Source organism: Pleurodeles waltl, chromosome 1_1, assembly GCF_031143425.1.
Source record: "Pleurodeles waltl isolate 20211129_DDA chromosome 1_1, aPleWal1.hap1.20221129, whole genome shotgun sequence".
In the NCBI taxonomy this organism is placed as follows: Eukaryota; Metazoa; Chordata; class Amphibia; order Caudata; family Salamandridae; genus Pleurodeles; species Pleurodeles waltl.
In genome coordinates this window covers 682,132,490-682,151,020 of record NC_090436.1, presented here as the reverse complement: position 1 = coordinate 682,151,020, position 18,531 = coordinate 682,132,490, and the positions used below count along the sequence as shown (strand labels likewise).

The 18,531-nt window shown below is 41.0% G+C and overlaps 1 protein-coding gene across 5 annotated transcripts in view; it reads right to left on the bottom strand.

Moving 5' to 3' along the window:
• The window catches only part of CSNK1G3 (casein kinase 1 gamma 3), a 479,935-nt gene extending 469,729 nt beyond the window's left edge, over nucleotides 1-10,206 (bottom strand). For 2 of the 5 annotated variants that reach the window (XM_069227054.1, XM_069227089.1), the window contains exon 1: nucleotides 9,800-10,166. The gene's annotated coding sequence lies outside the window, so the exon portion shown is untranslated. Of the gene's footprint in view, nucleotides 1-9,799 lie in introns of all 5 variants that reach the window. The other 3 variants (XM_069227062.1, XM_069227072.1, XM_069227081.1) reach the window with 2 other exon arrangements.
• Between the last annotated feature and the right edge of the window lie 8,325 nt (nucleotides 10,207-18,531).

The following is an 18,531-nucleotide window of genomic DNA, read 5'->3' as shown; positions in this document are numbered from 1 at the left end:
GTAAAACTCCAAGCCCGCCATTGCCGGCTGGTAAAGCAGTTTTCAAACTACTAACTGGACTTTGACATTAAAGTTTATGGCAAAGTCCAGCCCTTCCTTCTTTTTAAAAAATATAAGTCTCCCTTAAGGCAGGCTTACCGACCACCAAGGCGGGTGCTATATATGAAATAGTTGGCCATGTGCTTTTATATATCTTAACAGTAAAACCCCAAATTGTCATTTTTGTTGTAGAAAGGCTAGTAGCCCCATTGTCAAGTACCGGATTACACGCCGCCAATTCAGCTGTTCTAACCTCAGAATGGAACTACTAAAGTCGGTCCTTCAAGGTATCAAAAGAATTGTTACATTAAACCTGACTTGATGTCTAAGTCGAATTTAATGTATCTTTTAAGTAAATGGCAAATGTAGAAACTTGCCACTCTGCACCCTAGGTTTTCCAGTGACTGTTTACAGTTGCTGACCACAAGAACCTTTTGCCCGCCTACTGAGGGGTGTGAATGACTCTCAGGAAGGAACACAAAAGGTCTGCCGTTGGAAGAGGTAATACCTCTCCCTGGCAGGAAGGCTAAACAGGACATAACCCTAAAAGATGAGCTTTAAAGGGAAAGCCAACTTTGAAGGGCAAATGGTGAACACACACTATAAGGGCTGCTTTTTTGTTCTGGTAACTAGGGTGGTGTCAGGGGCAGAGGAGAAAAAAGTTGCCAAACCAGTTTCCCCAAGAGCATGTAGCCCTCAGGTAGCTATACCTCTAGAGTAGGCTACCATATGCCACAGAGCAAGAGAGGGGTTCTGCCATTGTGAGAGTGGGCAGAATATTGCAGCCTGCGATAGCTAGATGCCACATGTTGCAAGAAGTTGTCATCAGGTGGCAGGGGACCTGGAAGCCAATTAGCCAGTAGACAATTGCATTCCCCTTAGGGCTAGCAAAAAGAGGACTGTGCTTGTGAGGCCTTCTGGTGGAAAAGCTGTCCCCAAGCCCCAGATAGAAGTAATTCCAAGAGTCAGTTGGTTTACTTCCTGTTGCAGGGCCACAAAAGCTGAAGATGCCTTCCTCGGCAAGATGGAAGCCGCAATCGCTTGATCGCCACTGACTGCCAAATCACAGCTTTGGAGACCAAATCTCAACACTTAAAAGCACACCAGCCTGCTAGACCTAGGAGAGCTGTCGGAGTGTAGTTTGGTCATCAAACACAGACACTTGGTTCAGTTAAATGGAACCACTGGTTTTACTGTAACCAGATACCAGTAGCAACCGGGTTTTGGCTGGACTTCGAGGAACATCAGTCCCTGTGGCTAAAGTCGTCCCACAGTGTTTGTGAATCGAGAAAGACCCACTGCGTACTCTATCAGCATCCTGTATCCCTTACATTAGAACCAATCTAGTGAAATCAATTGTGGCTTGCCCACAGAGCCTAGAACAGGACTGGAGACTGCTTTGACTGAAAGGTGTCTGTTCTGCCAAGCCTTATTTACCCCGTGAATTGCTCCCTGCTGGAGTTGGTCGCCCAAAGCAGGCCAAAGTAACTGAACACAACTTTACAAAAGTTTCAAAGGTTTCCCAAGTAACAGCTAATCGCAGTAGTTGTCACTGCTTGTTTGAGATATGGCTGAAAGCAGCAATTTATTAATTGTTTAATAATTTATCTCTCTGAAACCGTTAAGTGGATTCCGTTTGTTTTGGTGTGCAAAAATTCAGAAAAATAAGATCAATTTTTATAAAGTAGTGTGGGATTTTCTTTGATTCATGTTTCTTTCTTGTTCAGCTGTTTTGGTACTTCTAGAATCTTTGTACTTGTTCTTTTGACATAGCTTGACTGTTCAAAGCCGCAGTTACCGAGGGTTGAGTTAAGTAAGGACTTATAAACAAACTTGACTTGATCCAAGATGAGGCAGTTAGTTTATTACACGATGAGGTCACAAAATCACATCATATCATAAACCACTTTCCTCACAAATTCCGCTGTCTATTCCTTACACATGCAGACACTGCATCCAAACCTTTTTTTTAAAGAAATCTCTAACAGATGTTTATGGTTCAACCTAATAACAAAAGTATTTCACCAAAGAATACTCATAAACTTCTATATGCCAAATGGGCATCAAAAGCTTCTTCTTCTATTACTGAATAATTGAGTTCAGCACCACTGAACATATGGCAAAAGAAATAACTATTTCTCTAACAAGATTGACTTGCAAAAGAATAGCACTAAGACCTTCATGGCAGCATCAGTAACAACAATAGACTTTTCGCCTAGCACAAAAGCCTGAACCTAAGTGTCCTAAAAAGCTCTTCCTTCAAAACTATCAAATTATTTTTAATACGACTTATCCCATATAACCTTAAAACCTTCCTGCCTAATTCTTCAAAGTAAAGGAGTTATCAGCTAGATTAGGTACGCACCTGCGATAGAATTCCACCATGTTTAGAAAAGATAATGTTTCACCTTCATTAGTTGGTCCACCCAGCTTACAAATGGAGTCCACTAGATCATTCTCAGCTGTTACCCCGCTACCAGATATGACGTGCCCCAAATAGAATACATCACTCATTCAAACGTGCGCTTATTTTAAAGTCAAACCTGCATCCTCTAGAATTCTAAGAACTTGACTCATCCTCAAGTTGTGTTCCTTTCTAGTAGCCCCAAATATGAGCACATCATCTTGAAAACATTTGACATCGCTCATATTAGCAAGTTGATTGTGCATGACCTTCTGAAAAAACTGAACCTGCAGAAACCCAAGGTGTGATAAATATTCAGTCGTAAAAGCTTACGTCATTTAACTTTATTTTGTGATATGCTGAGGCTAAGTACAGCGTGGTGAAATATTTGGCCTCATAGATGGTGGACAGCATTTCCATCAAATTTGGTAATGGATGCTTATCCACCACAACCTCTTTATTCAAATTCCTTAGGTCTGTACATAACCTAATATCATCATTGGGTTTGCAGGCTACAACCACAGGAGCCAACTACTCTGTGGTTTCTAAAGCAGTGATTATACTCTCTTCTTGCAGATGTTCGAGTTCCTTTTTGACAGCCTGTTGAACATTTAATGGACGTTGTCTCATTTTGGAGAGCGAAGGGATAGCATTTTAGTACACTCTGGTGAGAATATCCTTAATGACAATCCATCTCTGATCTAATCACCTTTGAGAATCTTCCTGGAAATTTTCCAACTGTCACTTTCCTTGGAATGATAAGATATCTAAAGCTTCTCTTATGCATACTTGAGGATCAGCATTAGGGTTTATATAAACACCAAGTTGTTTCTGACGTGGCCAACCCAAAATATTGTCACCATTGAGAGTAACATACACTTCCCCTTCAGTGTATGTTTTTCTGAATACAAGAAGTGTCTGAAAATAACCAGACATTTAAAAAGAATGGCCATCATAAGCTCCAAAATTAACATCCCTTTTCTTTAATACCAATGAGTTACCATAACGTTTGTAACACTTCCTGGGAAATAGTATTCAATCGGGAACATGAATAAAAACATAAGCTCCTCAGATTCACCTCAACAGTATTCACTGGAATACCTTTACACAAACTGCCAATCTGTAAAACAACGTCCTCACTAATCTGTTTCACCTGTACTGTTCCAATGGATATACTTCTGCAACATTTGACAAAATGTCTCTTTTTAACATTTTTACAGAATGCTTTTATAGCCGGACACATTTTTGAAATAGAGAAATGACCTATGAGTCAACAACTAAAACATCTCACTTTGAATACCATCCTTTCTATGTTCTTGGTTTAGTTTCCACAAAGTGAACGTCCTCTGACTTTTCTTTTTCTTCCCACTTTCGTTTTAGCTTTATTACTTAACTCTTTCACACAGCTCATTGAGTACTCAACTCGTTTTGCTGAAGCAATGTCATCAACAAGCAGAGGCTTATCTTTCAGCCAAAGTTCCGTCTGTCACTTTAAACAGCTTACAGTGCAACACAAACTGATTTTTAATTCTTTCTTCAAAAGAAGCTTCAAACTTACACGAGACTGAACAAGACACAGCACCATCAAAACAGTGTTTATGCGTGATCCATGCACTACACTTCAAAATACACACTACAAAAAAGATGCATATCAATAAGTGAACTGCACAATAAACAATTGAAGTAATTTCATCTGTCACTCTTGATTTACAGCATTCAGCCGATATAAACCGGCATACAAAAACATCACTATTGACAAAACAGACACCTGGCTTCAGAAAACGAGTGATCCCATGCGACCATGACAAATCCTCCAATAACAGAAGAGGCTCAAGAATCAGCTCTTCACGAATATGGCTGTGCGTCAGACGGAGGGCACATATGCGTTTCGACACACAGACTACATCACGAAGGAAACAGAAACAATTCTAAAAACGCAGGCCTCCCGCCTTGAGAGAAAAAGAGCAGACAGTAGTGACGGATCACCATACACCTACCAACCATCTAAAATACCACAGAAACACCATCCTGTTAATTAAACTAGAAGGCGCTCGGTCACTTTAAACTAGAAAAGCAGCAATGCTTACAGAGGATGAGGAAGTGAACACTTTCTGTAGTTGGGCCCTTAAATATTGCTCAGCACAGGGAACTAAGCAGAACAAAAATAACAAAGAGAGTAAAGCTGGAGATCAGCTCTGGGCTCTCAGCGATGTGGGCAGGTGAGAATGTGAAGTCTTGGGCTGCTGCTTCTCGTTGGATGAAGAAACCTAGCAATCTAGCCTCATTACTTGTGTTGAGTTTCAGCCAAATCTGATCCTGTACTTGTCAATATGAAGGCTGAAGCAGCCATGGAATTAAGAACCCACAAGGCAGGAAATGAGGCAAGTCTCATTTATTGAACTTCATCCACCAACTATGTCTCTCTAACAATCTTTCTCTGAACACTCAGCAAAGAGAGTCACCACATTCAAAGAGTGGCATCCTAGTACTACTCTAGGTGACAGTGTATAACAGTGCTAAAAGGAAGGCAGTAGTAAATACCACAATGAGCCTTCAGTCCTGACATGTATTGTAAAATGTCCTAGCTTTCATGAAAAAGACTCAATTCTATTAAGGAGACCGAGTATAGGACTATTCCACCTGGATATCATGAATTTGTCTTCCCACCAAGAGACAGAACATATCTTTATTGTATGGGATAGCTACACATTGTTTTTTTGATCATGATTGAAAAATTGCCTTTTTTGTATGCTCTCAATCAATCAATCAGGAATTTGTAAAGCGCACTACTCACTCGTGAGGGTCTCAAGGCGCTGAGGTGGGGGAGGGAATACAAGGGGGGTGGGGGTGCTGCTACTGCTTGAACGGCCAGGTCTTGAGAAGTTTCCTGAAGGTAAGGAGGTCTTTGGTCTGACGCAGGTGGGTTGGAAGAGTGTTCCATGTCTTGGTGGTGAGGTGTTCTGAATTGCCCAGTGAAATATGGATATGAGTTAGGGGGCTGAGTATCAAATTCTCATTCCCTACAACAAGAATGAAGCAGAAACAGGAATAGCAGAAGAAGACTTAAGAGTCAGCTATGGCACATGAAGAGAAAGTTGTTTCTCTTGAGGACTGTTTTATATGGATTAACAGTATGTTATTTGGACTGTTGTTGTTTTAAGAACTCATTGGGATATGTAGTCCTATTTTTAAAGTGGACTGTTAATTGGCCGGGTTGCAGAGAAATAAATAGAGAAAGTAAAATCTATAACTCACGCCTCTGTGTCCTTAATAGAACTAAAAGTTTCCTTCACAAAAGCTAGACAATGTCACATTCTGTGCAACATACAATGTAGTTCAATACTCATCAAAATCATCTTCTGACATGTGCAAAATGTACTAACAAGAAGGTTAACTGCCCAGACCCACATTTCTTACTTCACCAAGGTGCCAAACTAGCACCACTTTAGCAATAACTGAGCAGCAGTGTTGCACCTCTTCCAATGTGCTTCAACAAAAACTAACCACAACTTCACATCCACTGCACTTCTGTATCAAAATATACCTAAGTGAGGTGGACTGGCATCAGCATTCAAGTACATTTTGTCATTAAATACATACCCTTCCAAACATAACTTCCTTCACTAACTCAAACGCTACTGTACAGGTTCCTGTCCACTCAAATGACACATTGCTATGGGACACAGCCCTAGAATTCAACTTTCGGTGAACATATTTTGTCATATCACAGACATGAAATTCTGCACGCTTAATAAATAAAGCCCACTGGTCTCAACTTGCCACTGCAGACCCAACAAGAATGGCACTAGCCACATCTTGTTTGAATTTGTCTCAAGTTTTTTCTAACTCAAGCAACAAGCATTCTGTCTGGTCTTTGTTCTCGGCCATAAGATTAGATTTTTTCATCTGTATAATTTTAAAACCCTTGATGTGTAACTTCATACTCATTCCATATACCATCCCGGAAGAAACAAATTCCAGGGTCTTATTAAATATAGAGTGCACTGCCCCGGTTTGCACTGTGGTGCACCTTTAATTAGGTGCACTGGGCACAAACAAAGATAGCGCACCCTAATAGAGATAATCCACTGCACTCGGGGTGAAAGGCAGAGCAGTTGTTTTAAGTGCAGATCACCCCTGCAGGTTTGTGTAGTGAGTGACTATCTACCTGTGGTGGGATTTCTGGGTGGTTGATGGGACAACTTTTTCCCCTTTCAGGGAGCATCCTCAGGGGTTAATGGGGTGAGGTCCATTAACCCCATTTTACTGCAGTCAGTGCGCCTCGGCTGCCTTTGTGCCCACATCCATATTACGGCACAGGTGCAGAGGGAAAGTGTTTCCCTCATTTGCATGAGGTGTGCCCGCATGCAAATGAGGGAATGGCCCCTTAGTATTCAGCTGGCACTATATGAGCACTGGGGTAATCGAGATTACGCAAAGGGTCATGCAAGCATTTTCAGTCCCTTTTGTAATACCAAAGTGCCCAGAGGCACAGAAAGCAGGTACATATGCATGCTTCACCCCGGGGCACTTTATGAAACATCGCCCTAAGAATCTCTCTGAACAACATACCCATTAAGCACGAAAACAAAAAACATTGTGGACCCCATTCCAAATGCATTCTATTACATTTAAACACACAATCAGATGGTACACTGACAGTTTATGGAAAGATATGCAGGATGACCTGAAGAGGTCACCAGTGTGACGACCCACAACAACACAGGTGAACAATGGAAACTTCCTCACAGAAATATGTTAATGACAAACAATACATTTACGGTGTGACTCCCAATCTCTTTAACTCGAATTTGTATGCTTAATCATGCCAAGATGCTTTGACTTTCGCTTGCTAACGTTCTCCTTCACCTCTTACTAATGTGAAGCTTAAAAGAAACGTCATTCTGGATGGAGCCCCTGTTATTTCCACCATAACCTCTGGAGGAGTCATAGCATCTGTAACTGTCCCCTCCGTCATTAAGTCATTCAGAGCATTTAAATGGAACACCATAAAAGCAACAGTTTCTGTATCCCTGTATGATCAATTAACTCGGTTGAGCTGTTTTTCTAGACCTGTTCAATCGCAACCCAAGTGAACTTATTCTGCCACTACATCTAGCTCTTTATGATTGCCGGTTTATAACTGACAGCAACAAGCGAACGTAAAGTGCAAGACCATGGGAGTTTAACTTTTATTACTTCCAATAGTTCAAGCCTATACACTTTCTTGTATTACCAACACTTACCCTGCAACTGCTGCTCAGTTCTAAAAAAATCTATTTACTAGTGAGCTAACATCATTAATGAAGCGGAGACAAGAAATGCAAGGAATCAGAATAGGCCGAGCAAACTTTAGCAGTTATAACATTTTATAAACGATTTTACATAATGCTGTATGTGTTAATAAGTATTTTAGAATTGCCACTTCAGCATGTCTGAAGTCCCATACAAAGGGATGTCTCTCATGCAAGTTTAGTTTCTCAACACAATGAAACTGTATGTTTTATTTATCTAGCTCTTTGCCATAATAAAATAAAACGAGGATTAAAAGGAATATTCTGTCAGCAATGTGGAAAATCCCACCAGTGTCAAATCCTTAAAATCCAGTGGGCATGATATGGTACTTCCGCTTCTAAACTTTGTAAATGCGTGTGCTGGAAAGACAGGGCAAGTAACCCTTTACATTCAATGAAAGGATATATTTTTAATGTGAAAGGCAGACTCTGCATTGGGAAGTAAGTTTAGTTTAGTTTACACTATCCATACAGTATCACATCTAGAAATATCAAACTCTTAACACTTCCCAGACTAATGTAAAACAGGAATTAAGATTCCTCAATTGGACCTTACTTTTAACAACTTTAAGCTTTTGTTTCGAACTAAAAGAATCAACGTCTTATAGTATCAAAAATACACAACGTAGTAACTGGGTCCTAGTGGTCGCAGATTTTAAACTGTTCCAAACTTTGAGACCTTGCGCATGCTCTATTTAGTACCTGCTGCCAAAGGCACCCCTGTTAAGCAGATAAATACATAAGATTAACCATAGTGGTGTACACAAAAGAAACAGGCATTTGCAATGCAATGAGTCTTGTGTTAGCTTGAGTTAGAGCTATTAGCGTTGTACATTCCTAGCTGGACTTTTCTTGCCACATGAATTGAAACAAAAAAGTGGGTGACATAAGCGAGACGATTTAAAGCGCCACAGTGGCCATGACTGAGTGCAAAGGAGAGACACAAAAGGAAAAAGAACTTCGCTCAAAGTCAAACCTATTGGCAAAAGTGCAATTATTCATGTAACAGGGTCGATGGCCAAGGCAGTAACAAAACTGCCCCAAGGAGGGACAAACGTAAAGCATTTACCAATGATAAAGTATTTTTGAAAGGCAAGCCCATGAACGAGTGATAGTGATGGGCATGCGGTGGGCGTGGTTAGAAGCCCACAGATAGATTACAACAGGCCAGTGTGCTTACAAAAAATTAATGAAAAGAAGTTTTGAAATTAAATAAACAAGCCACAATAATTTGTAATAATACAATTGCACTTTTGTGGATTATTTTTGTTTTTTCTTGTGTGTGTATTACTATGGTTCATCTAACGTTAAAGTGTGTGTGTGTGTGTTTATATATATACACACGCATACATACAAACAGCATAAAAGGAGGAATGTAGGGAAAGATGATATACCTTTTCTTTTAAGATAAAGTTAGTACAACTTAGCATTCTGCTTTAACAAGGGAGTCTCGGGTGATTGCTGTCGCCAGGCTAATTTACTTAATCTGATTATTCTAATAACCAGTGATACCTTTATTGAAGCTTCTCTTGTGGTGCTCAAAAAACTAATGTACCGTCTCTTCTGGTAACCGTACTTTTAAAGATGTACTGTGCAGGACACCTACTGTGCTGTAGCTCCTCCCTCACAGTTACCATGTAAACAAACAGTGGCCCCTAACTAGCACCTCTGCACAGCTCATGTTCATAGTGTTGGGATTCTGTACTGTTCAAGGCGAGCAGATGAACATTCAGCCGGGTTGCTCGAGTCAACTGTTACCTCCTGTTTATCTCACAACGATTTAATATACGTTTCTCAAACTCGTCCTTTGACGGGACCATAAAGGGGACATTCAGCAACCCCCATCGAACGGGACGGGATGTGAGAAGGAGAAACGTCGTACAAGACTAGCCAGTGAGACCTCATAATTATCACTGAACTACTGCTCAGCTTACAGTGGCAGTGCCCCGCCCGCAGTGCCACCAATGTCTAATGGTGCGAGGGCTGCCAGAACTCAGTGCTGCAGCGCGGCCCGCCGAAAACACCGAGTTCCTCCCTCATTGACCTCCGGTACATAATTTACCTGCTGCACGTCCCGCGTTCAGTCTTCTGCCTTGATGGGCTCGCTGATCCTTCTCTACAAGACTTTACCTGTCCCTCCTCAGTGAACGTCCGGGCCTGAGAAATATGGGAGACCCATGTGAACGGGACCGGTATTGATGAGAATACTTCCGCCGACGAAAGCCACCCGGCCTGTACCTTGCGTCACGATCGCGTCGCCGCCTGTGGTCCTTTTCCACTTCCTCCAGTTCACTAACACTTCCTCCTGTGTTTCGCCCTCTGCCACCTGTCTGGCGCGCGACGCATTCCCTCTGCTGCTAGCAGGATGGGCAACTGTGTGGTGCCATTGTCTCGCAGTCCACCTCGGACCGCGCAGCCGCGAGGACAGTGAATGTTACGCAGTGCGCCCCCGTGAAGACAACTAGTGGTGGCGTTCTGCGCCGCCGCGAAGACTGTGAAGTGTGACGTGACCTGCTCCGCACCTTCGGGCCCAGGCTCCGTTCTTAATGCTCCGCAGCGAGTGTGCCATCTGGGACGAAGTTGCAGCCTCTTCCATCTCTACATCCACGGGAGCTCTGGTGTTGGTGCTTTTAGTTTAAGAAACCATCTCAGAGGGCAGAGTGCAACAATTATGAATGATCTTTCAAAGGCCGGGAACAGGCCACTGGAATGCACCGGAGCGAGGGACCATTTACTTCGTTTTGGGAATCGTGCTCTTTCACTAGATCCCGTACAGACTCTCACGTCGACTGTTTTTTTTTGTCTGAGGTTACTTCTCCATGGGGAGATTGAGGGAGATGGGTGTTGAATATTACCACAGGCAACTGCCCGTGGACGGCCTTACAACTAACTGCAAGTGTAACGGACTATTTTTCGTAAATAGTAAAAAAAAAAAATTTACTCGCCCACAATACATCGCCTAGAGTTTCTTGTCACATTAACACGCGACTCGTGTCGACAAGGATGCTTTTTCTAGTCCTTGGCTTTCCTTTGAAGAAGGCATTGTTTTCAGGTGTTTTAATACAGTTAAAGCAGGTGAAGTGCCCAAGGACTACGTCTCCCTGAATTTACTGGGGAGGTTAACTAAACCCCCTGGAGTAGAGCACTGAGCCCTTGGTGACATAGAATAGTAGCCTTAAGCTCGGAGAATGCAAACAGCAAATGTTATTACTTTAATTGAAGCGTATAAAAATAAATGTCCCCAAACTGTAGCACTTTACGTTATGGACGGTGTTCGGGGAGTATTATTTAAATGCCCACTACAATGCATGTAAAATTATTAAACACCCTTGTTCCTTTAAAATTTCCCTTACCCGCGTCATGTATATGCAAAGAACAAATTTGGACGTGTATTTCCGTTTAACTGTTAGAGTGGAAATGGCCTCTTCATGGTGTACAGCCGTGCTCCCCTCCCCTGAGTGCCTTACTACTAGTATCAGCTTTTGACCCCCAGCCTCCTGCTGATCTAGTGTGTGCGTGTAGAGCTTAGAGTTGAGCTTGTAGGCAAAGTTTTGATATGAGCCGAGCCAGAGATTCTACTCGGCTTTTAGAGCTGACACACGAGTCAAACCTGGAGAAAAAGGATCACGACTATCCAGCAAACAATGGTGATAATACAGAAATTTAATATGCTTTGTGCAAAACAGATGTACGAATATACAATGTCTATTAATGCAACGGGTCTCGCTTTTGTTCGAGTTAGAGCTATTAGCGTTGTAAAGCAAAAAAAAAAACGCATCGCGATCGTGCTATGTAAAATGCAGCGCGATTGCGCTGCGTGGAAAATAAACAGATAAAGTAGTCCGGACTCCAGGCTGAAAACATCGAGCCTTGTATGTTTTTGGTACTTTACCGGTGCTGTATAGGTGGGCTAAACACTGGAAAAGACATGAGGTATGCATGCCTTTCACAAATGAAAGCAAGCGGATTTTAAAAGGCAAGTCCGCAAACCAATGTAAAGTGACTGATGTGGCATGGGCGTGGTTTCAAGCCCAAAGAGAGATAACAGAATAGAGGGAGCACTTTGTGCTCACCCATAAAAACGAAATAAAAAAAAATCCATGCTGGGAATTTCAATCACCTTCTCATAATACTAAAGGGAAAACTACAACTGTCGGAATGCAGAGTGCAGTTGGTTAATAGCATAGACTAGTTTAAGGTGTCATGTGACAAGGTCCTCTTGGCTGCTAATGCTCATTAAACTGTAGCTTTTCTTTTCAGGCCTTGCTATACCCCTTTAAATAGGCCCCAGTTCACTGATGTTGCTCAATTCCTAACTCGAGTTTTGAGTGCGGCGCAGAAAAGTTTATAATGGGTGGCAGGTCAGTCTGCAAACTACTTTACGCTTCAAATGCCGTATCCCGTAGTTAATTGTGTTGATAGCCCACAAGGACTCTGGCTGAGCAACCCCACTTCTACTGTACCTGCACAGTCTGCAAAACAGTGTCCTAGGGCCCCCTGTGAGCCCAGCAGGCAGTAAACCTCGCCTCTGTTGCCAGACACATTTAACGCGCTAAGACAACACAAGGCCCATTTGTGTTTATAGGAAGGAAGGACAGCTGTCTGGCAGTGTTAATGCTGTCTCTTGTTGGGATCGAAGGTTGTTTATCCTAAGAAAACTAACACAACCTTTCAGTGCTAAAAATGATTTAAAAAGTGCTCAAGTAATGTTACTTAAAAGTGAAGTGACAGTTGACATTAACGTTTTATATGCAACGTTATATGTCTGAAAGACGTTCCTTTGATTTGTTGCACTGGTATTTTTGCAAGTTCTTTGTTCGGGGTAACCCAATACAGTCTGTTATTTGGACCAGAACAAAAAACAGAGTTCACCAAGCGGCTTTGACTTTGATAAGGTAGCACCTTAAGTGATCAAGGGTCTTTATTCCATTGGGTACAGTAAATGACTTGGATGTTCCACCACTCGGCAGGGCTGGTTCCTTGAAACTCCATGCACCATATATCATGTCAATACCTTTAATACCTAGTGCATTTTTCAATTGTAAAATATGTTTTGTGCACATATTTCTGAGAAAAACCTCAAACGTTAATCAATATGTGTAAGTTCGCCAGTGCACATGGAAAATATGGACACTAATGCATGTCACCATAAAGAAGCCGATTCCCTTCCCTCTCCCGCCAAACTGTCAGAGAACCACAATTTATATAGTATGCCAAAAAAAGATTTGTAATTAAATTGTGTGACTAAAGAAAGCAGGAACCCCTTCCTTTATATATACTGTAACCAAGGGGCACCCAGATGCACTATCTAACAATAAACCCTCAATCTATTTATGAAGACAAACTGAACGTTGTTTTAGTCACATACCAGGTAAGTAGATCTGGGGAAAGATTCAGAAGGTGGGAGATGTAAACTTCCTTCTTCTACCCCGGTGGTCCTGTCTCCTTTATCCACAGACAGGCAATACCAAGTGAAAGAGAAGCCCTGAGCATGCGGACGAGGGGTGCTTGGAAAATATCAGAGGAGTTTCCCGTTCTCTACACTCAGTGTCTGAAGTGAAAAGGAAGCTATGAGACACTTCATTATACGAGTAGAAGATTTGTTGCATGTGAAGAAAACACAGTTGCGCACCATAAAGCTTCGATTGTTTTGAGCTTGAGGGTACAAGAGAGATTCAAGCTGAGCCATAGCCTTGTATCTCACTCGATCCTTTGGTAGCTCGGCCACCTATATTAGGGCTAGGCTTGACCCTAGACTTGAAGGAGGCTCTGGACAGGTCCAGTAATTTTGAGGGACGCACCACATTTGCGCTAATTTGACTGACAGTGTACTACTCTTCCTGTCATGGGTAAGGCATGTACAGCAGTGGTGGCAGTGTACCCTGATTTGTGAGTCAGTAGTTGAGACCTTTTTATCTTTGTTACTGAAGTGCAGGTCTAATGGCCCACTTGCGTGAAGTTTCACTTCTACACCCTAAACTAGATACTGGTGCTAACATCCCAAATGCATTCTATGTGTATGCTTATGTGGCCTGTGTGATATATACGTTCAGTGCATGAGTCATTCAGTAAAGGGAGGCCTGTTGGATCCATTTTGGAAGTCCTTGACCTGTGCATGTACGGGTAAAAGGATCACCACCCTACTTTGTAACAGTAATCATACAGTGTGAGACTAGTATTGCTCGTACTGCATTGGCTCTGGAAGTAATGAGATCTAAAGATCCATTAGTGTTTACTATCTGAAGCCAACCCTTCTGCATACAATCTAGGACTTGTATTTCTCAGTCTGCTGAGAATCAACAGGGCTAATTACTGTTGGGTACAATTAATGCCAATTACTACTAAAGCCTCAAACTGCTCAATACAATTTGAGGATAGTATTAGTCAAGGCCTTTCCACCCCAACATAGGATCTATGGCAGAAACAATGGTTCAGCAACTGTGAACATGACTGGAGCTTCAGTGGATCCAGTGGCCGTTACTGTGAATTCACCCATGGTGCAGTTTTGGGCTTCCTTTTTTTGCCCCAGTTAGTGATAGCAACAGACAAATACCTCAAAAATAGAGGGAAAATAAGCCATCTCACCACATAAGTTTGTGGCATATGCTTGCAGTAAAAAATGTAAATAAAAAAACATTGCATATCATTTTAACATAACAGTACAAGTGTTTTTTTTGCTGGTAGATGTATTTAGAACAGGCATAGAAAGCATTTCTAGTTTTAATGCACATCACAGAATAATGGTGTGCAAAGACAAAGGACTGTTGGCTTTTAAGTACTGATCGTTGATAAAAAAAAATTAAATTCCTTTTACTCATGTTTTTTTAGCTTATACTTCGCATGAAAGTAAAAATTTCAACCACTATATTACTGCCTTTTTCTGGTCATTTTGTAAAAAAAAAATTGACCGTTTCATATCCAACTGTGAAATCTTCATCAAGTCTCATTTAGGCAAATAAATAAATAAAGCTCATTCCATATTGTGCATCACCTTAATGAGTTACATTAATATTGCAGAAACCCAGAGTGTTACTTCCATACCCATCATATTTTGCTAGATTTACCCTGGCAGCCTGTGCTGCAGTAAGTCACACTCTCAGCTTCCAGCCAGCAGTCTGTTACTGCGCCAACAACCTCCTCCACCCCCAAGGTCGTAATAGGACTGTGTAAACTTGTGCACAACCACCTAACTGTAATGAGGTACGTCTTTCCTGTTGCCACACATTTTCATCCTAGCATGATGTAATTGGTCATATAGCATGCTGCGCTACCTTCTGTGCCGAGATTATAAGTAGTTTGATGCCTGTAGGTCACCAAGTCCCCCTATTCCCTTTTTTTCCTTAAGTTGTGGGTGACAACCATATCTAATAATAATAATAATAATTATCAAATTAGTGTTCTACCAAAAAAAACTGATTCTTGGGGCAGAGCCCCATTGTATGTTGGACTGTACCTTCCGTGCCATTTCATTGTCAGCACTGTATTAAATTGGTATGTGCAAAATATGTCAGCTTCGTTCTGAAATAATAGATCTTGTGTAGAACTTTGATTCATGTAAGTCTGATACTTCCTTTAATAGCGGCTTCACTGATGCATTACGGCATCCTGTCTATCATCTTTCAAGCTCCATGTTTCATGTTCCCATTTAGCCTTCAACTTCGTGGGCATATATATGTTAATGAGACTGCTTTGGACATTGTTTCTTCAGCAGTACCTAGCTGTGATGAGGTATGTTTTCCCTGTCACCACAAATTGTCAACATGAGATGATGTAATTGTTACTAAATATAGTGTCAGTGTCTTGCAAACACAATCCAATTTCAGTTGATAAACACGAATCTGGAGTTTGATTTTAATTTTGGTCCTTTTCTGGTGAGAGTTCACTCATGAAATCACCCTTCAGTTGATACGTTCCCAGCACTATATGTGTCTAGGCCTGGCATTTCTTGATCAGTCCTGTTTTCTTTATGGGTAATCATCTGAAGTTAGAAAAACTGTGGCAGTGCTTTCTGTTGGTCTTGCCTTGGCTCTGGAGGTATGACTGTCATTTCACTCCATCACCCCACCTATTTCTTTTTCACTGAACATTAATGTTTATACATTTTAGATGTGTCCCTGCCTTCAAATATTTTAATCCTTCACTAAGAATATACAGACTGTTCCTTCAATTACAGATTATTTTTACTACATGCTTTTGTCAATATATATCAACAAAAAGGAGGGATCGGGAGAATTGAAGGTCCAGTGTACATACTCCCAATATGATAAATCGATGCAAAGAGTACACTGTTCCTAACTCTAGCGTGAACAATTAAAGTTTAGGAGCTAGAGCCCTCACACACCCAAAGGGTGTCATGCTTCATCATCGGGAAGCTCCTCGTCAGACCGGCGGGTGCAATGTCTGACGGGTTCCCCTTTCGGGGGCTCTTTGCCGGAGATCTTTTTATATATGGTGGCTGCCGTTAAATCAAGAAGGTCAGGCACTCAATGTGGCAGGAGAGTAGAGAAAATATTAAGATTGATTAGGGACCCCTCAACTAGTCTGTTTACTGGCAATACAAAGGGGTCACGATCAAGATTAAAAACATAGTTAAGTGGACAATGAGAATAATGCTCAACCACTTAAAAAGCCTGGAGTACTGGGAAATTGTCACCTGACCCCTAGGGTCTGGTCAACATGTTTCGCGTAAATGTGGTCATGAAAGATCCTCTAACGCTTCATCAGGACCTATATCAGATTAGACTTCTCCTGGCTATATATAAATGAACTCAATAACCTATTATGTATGTGAGAAAAATTAGGTGCCAGTCACTTACATTTTGAGTAAACTGTCCCGTCAAAAGTCTCAAACAAAAAAAGGTCGCCCTAGAAAAAATAGAAAATAGACATACAAACAAATCTGAAAGCACGGTTAAATGACCATTCACACCCAATGTGAATCTGTGCACAAAGTGATGTCAAACAAAAGAAAGACTATGCTTACCCGCCCTCTTCGTATGGGGGGCCCCTTGAGAAGTAGCACGATCCAGCCTATTGCTTATAGCAGAGGTTAAACGTTGTCAGTACAGTGAAAAATATATCTATGTAACCATTATATGCAGTAGAAACATTCCCTCTAACAGATGGTATTGATGCTGATGATCATCGACATCGGTGTGTGAGGGCTCTAGCTCCTAAACTTTAATTGTTCACCCTAGAGTTAGGAACAGTGTACTCTTTGCATCGATTTGTCAATATATAGTCTTACGTTTGATCAGGGTACATTGTCTGGTACTGGTGTTTTACGTTTGATAAAATATTATAAAAAACTTTTATAAAATCCACAAACTGCATGTTTTTAGTGAAATATGAAGTAAATGTTACTGGTTCTTCCTTTAATTGTTTGGTTTCTTATTGTCCAGTATGTTTTAAATTCTGATATTTCTGATGCGACACAGCCAGGGTGCATGTTATGCAGAGTCGATTAGCTTTGCTTTAACACTAGACTTCCACTAGTTTTGTTTTAAGGATTTTTTTATTTTATTTTTCTTTACATAGGAGCAACAAAGTACTACTAGGGACTAAGGCAACATGTTAACAAGGCAGGTGCCAAGTGTCAGTTGCCTTATCAACAGATTGTATTAAGTAACACGCAGCATTTTGTGTCCTTGGAGGCTTTTTAAAATCTTGTTTTCCCATGTAGCAGACACATATAATCAAGAGTGCCTTAAACAGATGGGGGTTAAACTCCTGATATTTATTGCACGAAGACTAGATCACAAAAGTGATGAGTTTAGTATTTGCAGGGGGATAACAAGGAAGGTTGTGTTTTAAATATCATGTTATGTCTTCCCCTGTTTAAGTCTGTTACACTTGTTTGAATCTATTTTCTGCAAATTATATGTATATTAATTCATCAAGTGACTACACATGATCCAATCAAACGTAAACAATTTTCATAATGTTCTGTTTCTGCACAAGTGATAATCAAGTTTACAGGGATGTGGAATTCCTATCGCCTGACGCCCGGGACATACTGTTTGGGGTCAAGGGCAACACGTTTTCATGTTTATTTTGTTTTTGGGACAAGTAGACCCAACCCCTTGCAGCACAAACCCTTTGGCTGCAAGTTTACAGAGAAGGGAACTGTCTGCAGTTGAGGTAATATAAGTGTTCATATGTTAATGCTGTTCAAACTTGTATTTGTGGTTCATTAATAATTAAAAGCCTTCATTATTGGGATGAGCACTGTAAATAAACGTTTTAAGGTCACACTGCACTACTGACAGTGGTTCCTGTAAAAAAAAAAAGTATACACACATTTTGAAAAGTTTAGCAACATGAGGCTACGTATAATGCTCCCAGAATGCTCTCTGGTTAGATGCAAATGTTTGCAGAAGCTCTCTTTGCTTTCAAAATAGACATTTTGGGCAAAAAAAAGTTTCACTACTATGAAATTTTAGGTGCTATTTCGTTGAAACGTCATTTAGTAAAATGTATTAATGCATGCTAGTATTTCCAAAAAATATTCCTAATGGAAAATCAGAATAGCCATCCAACAAGATTATGGGAAGCTTGAAACTTAAAAAGCACTGGCAAAGCCAACCTAGCCGCCTTTTTTTTTTTGTGAGTCTTTTGGTTTCATCAATGAGTGTCTTGATTTGACATGTTTTCTGTACCACTTTATTGTTGTATGAGCTGCCAGGCCCTCACCATTGTAACAAACACTAGCAAGAAGAAAAAAACAACTTTTTTCTTTTTGCTAGTGTTTGTTACTGCCATAATTTGTCACCGCACTACATGGCACCAAAGGGA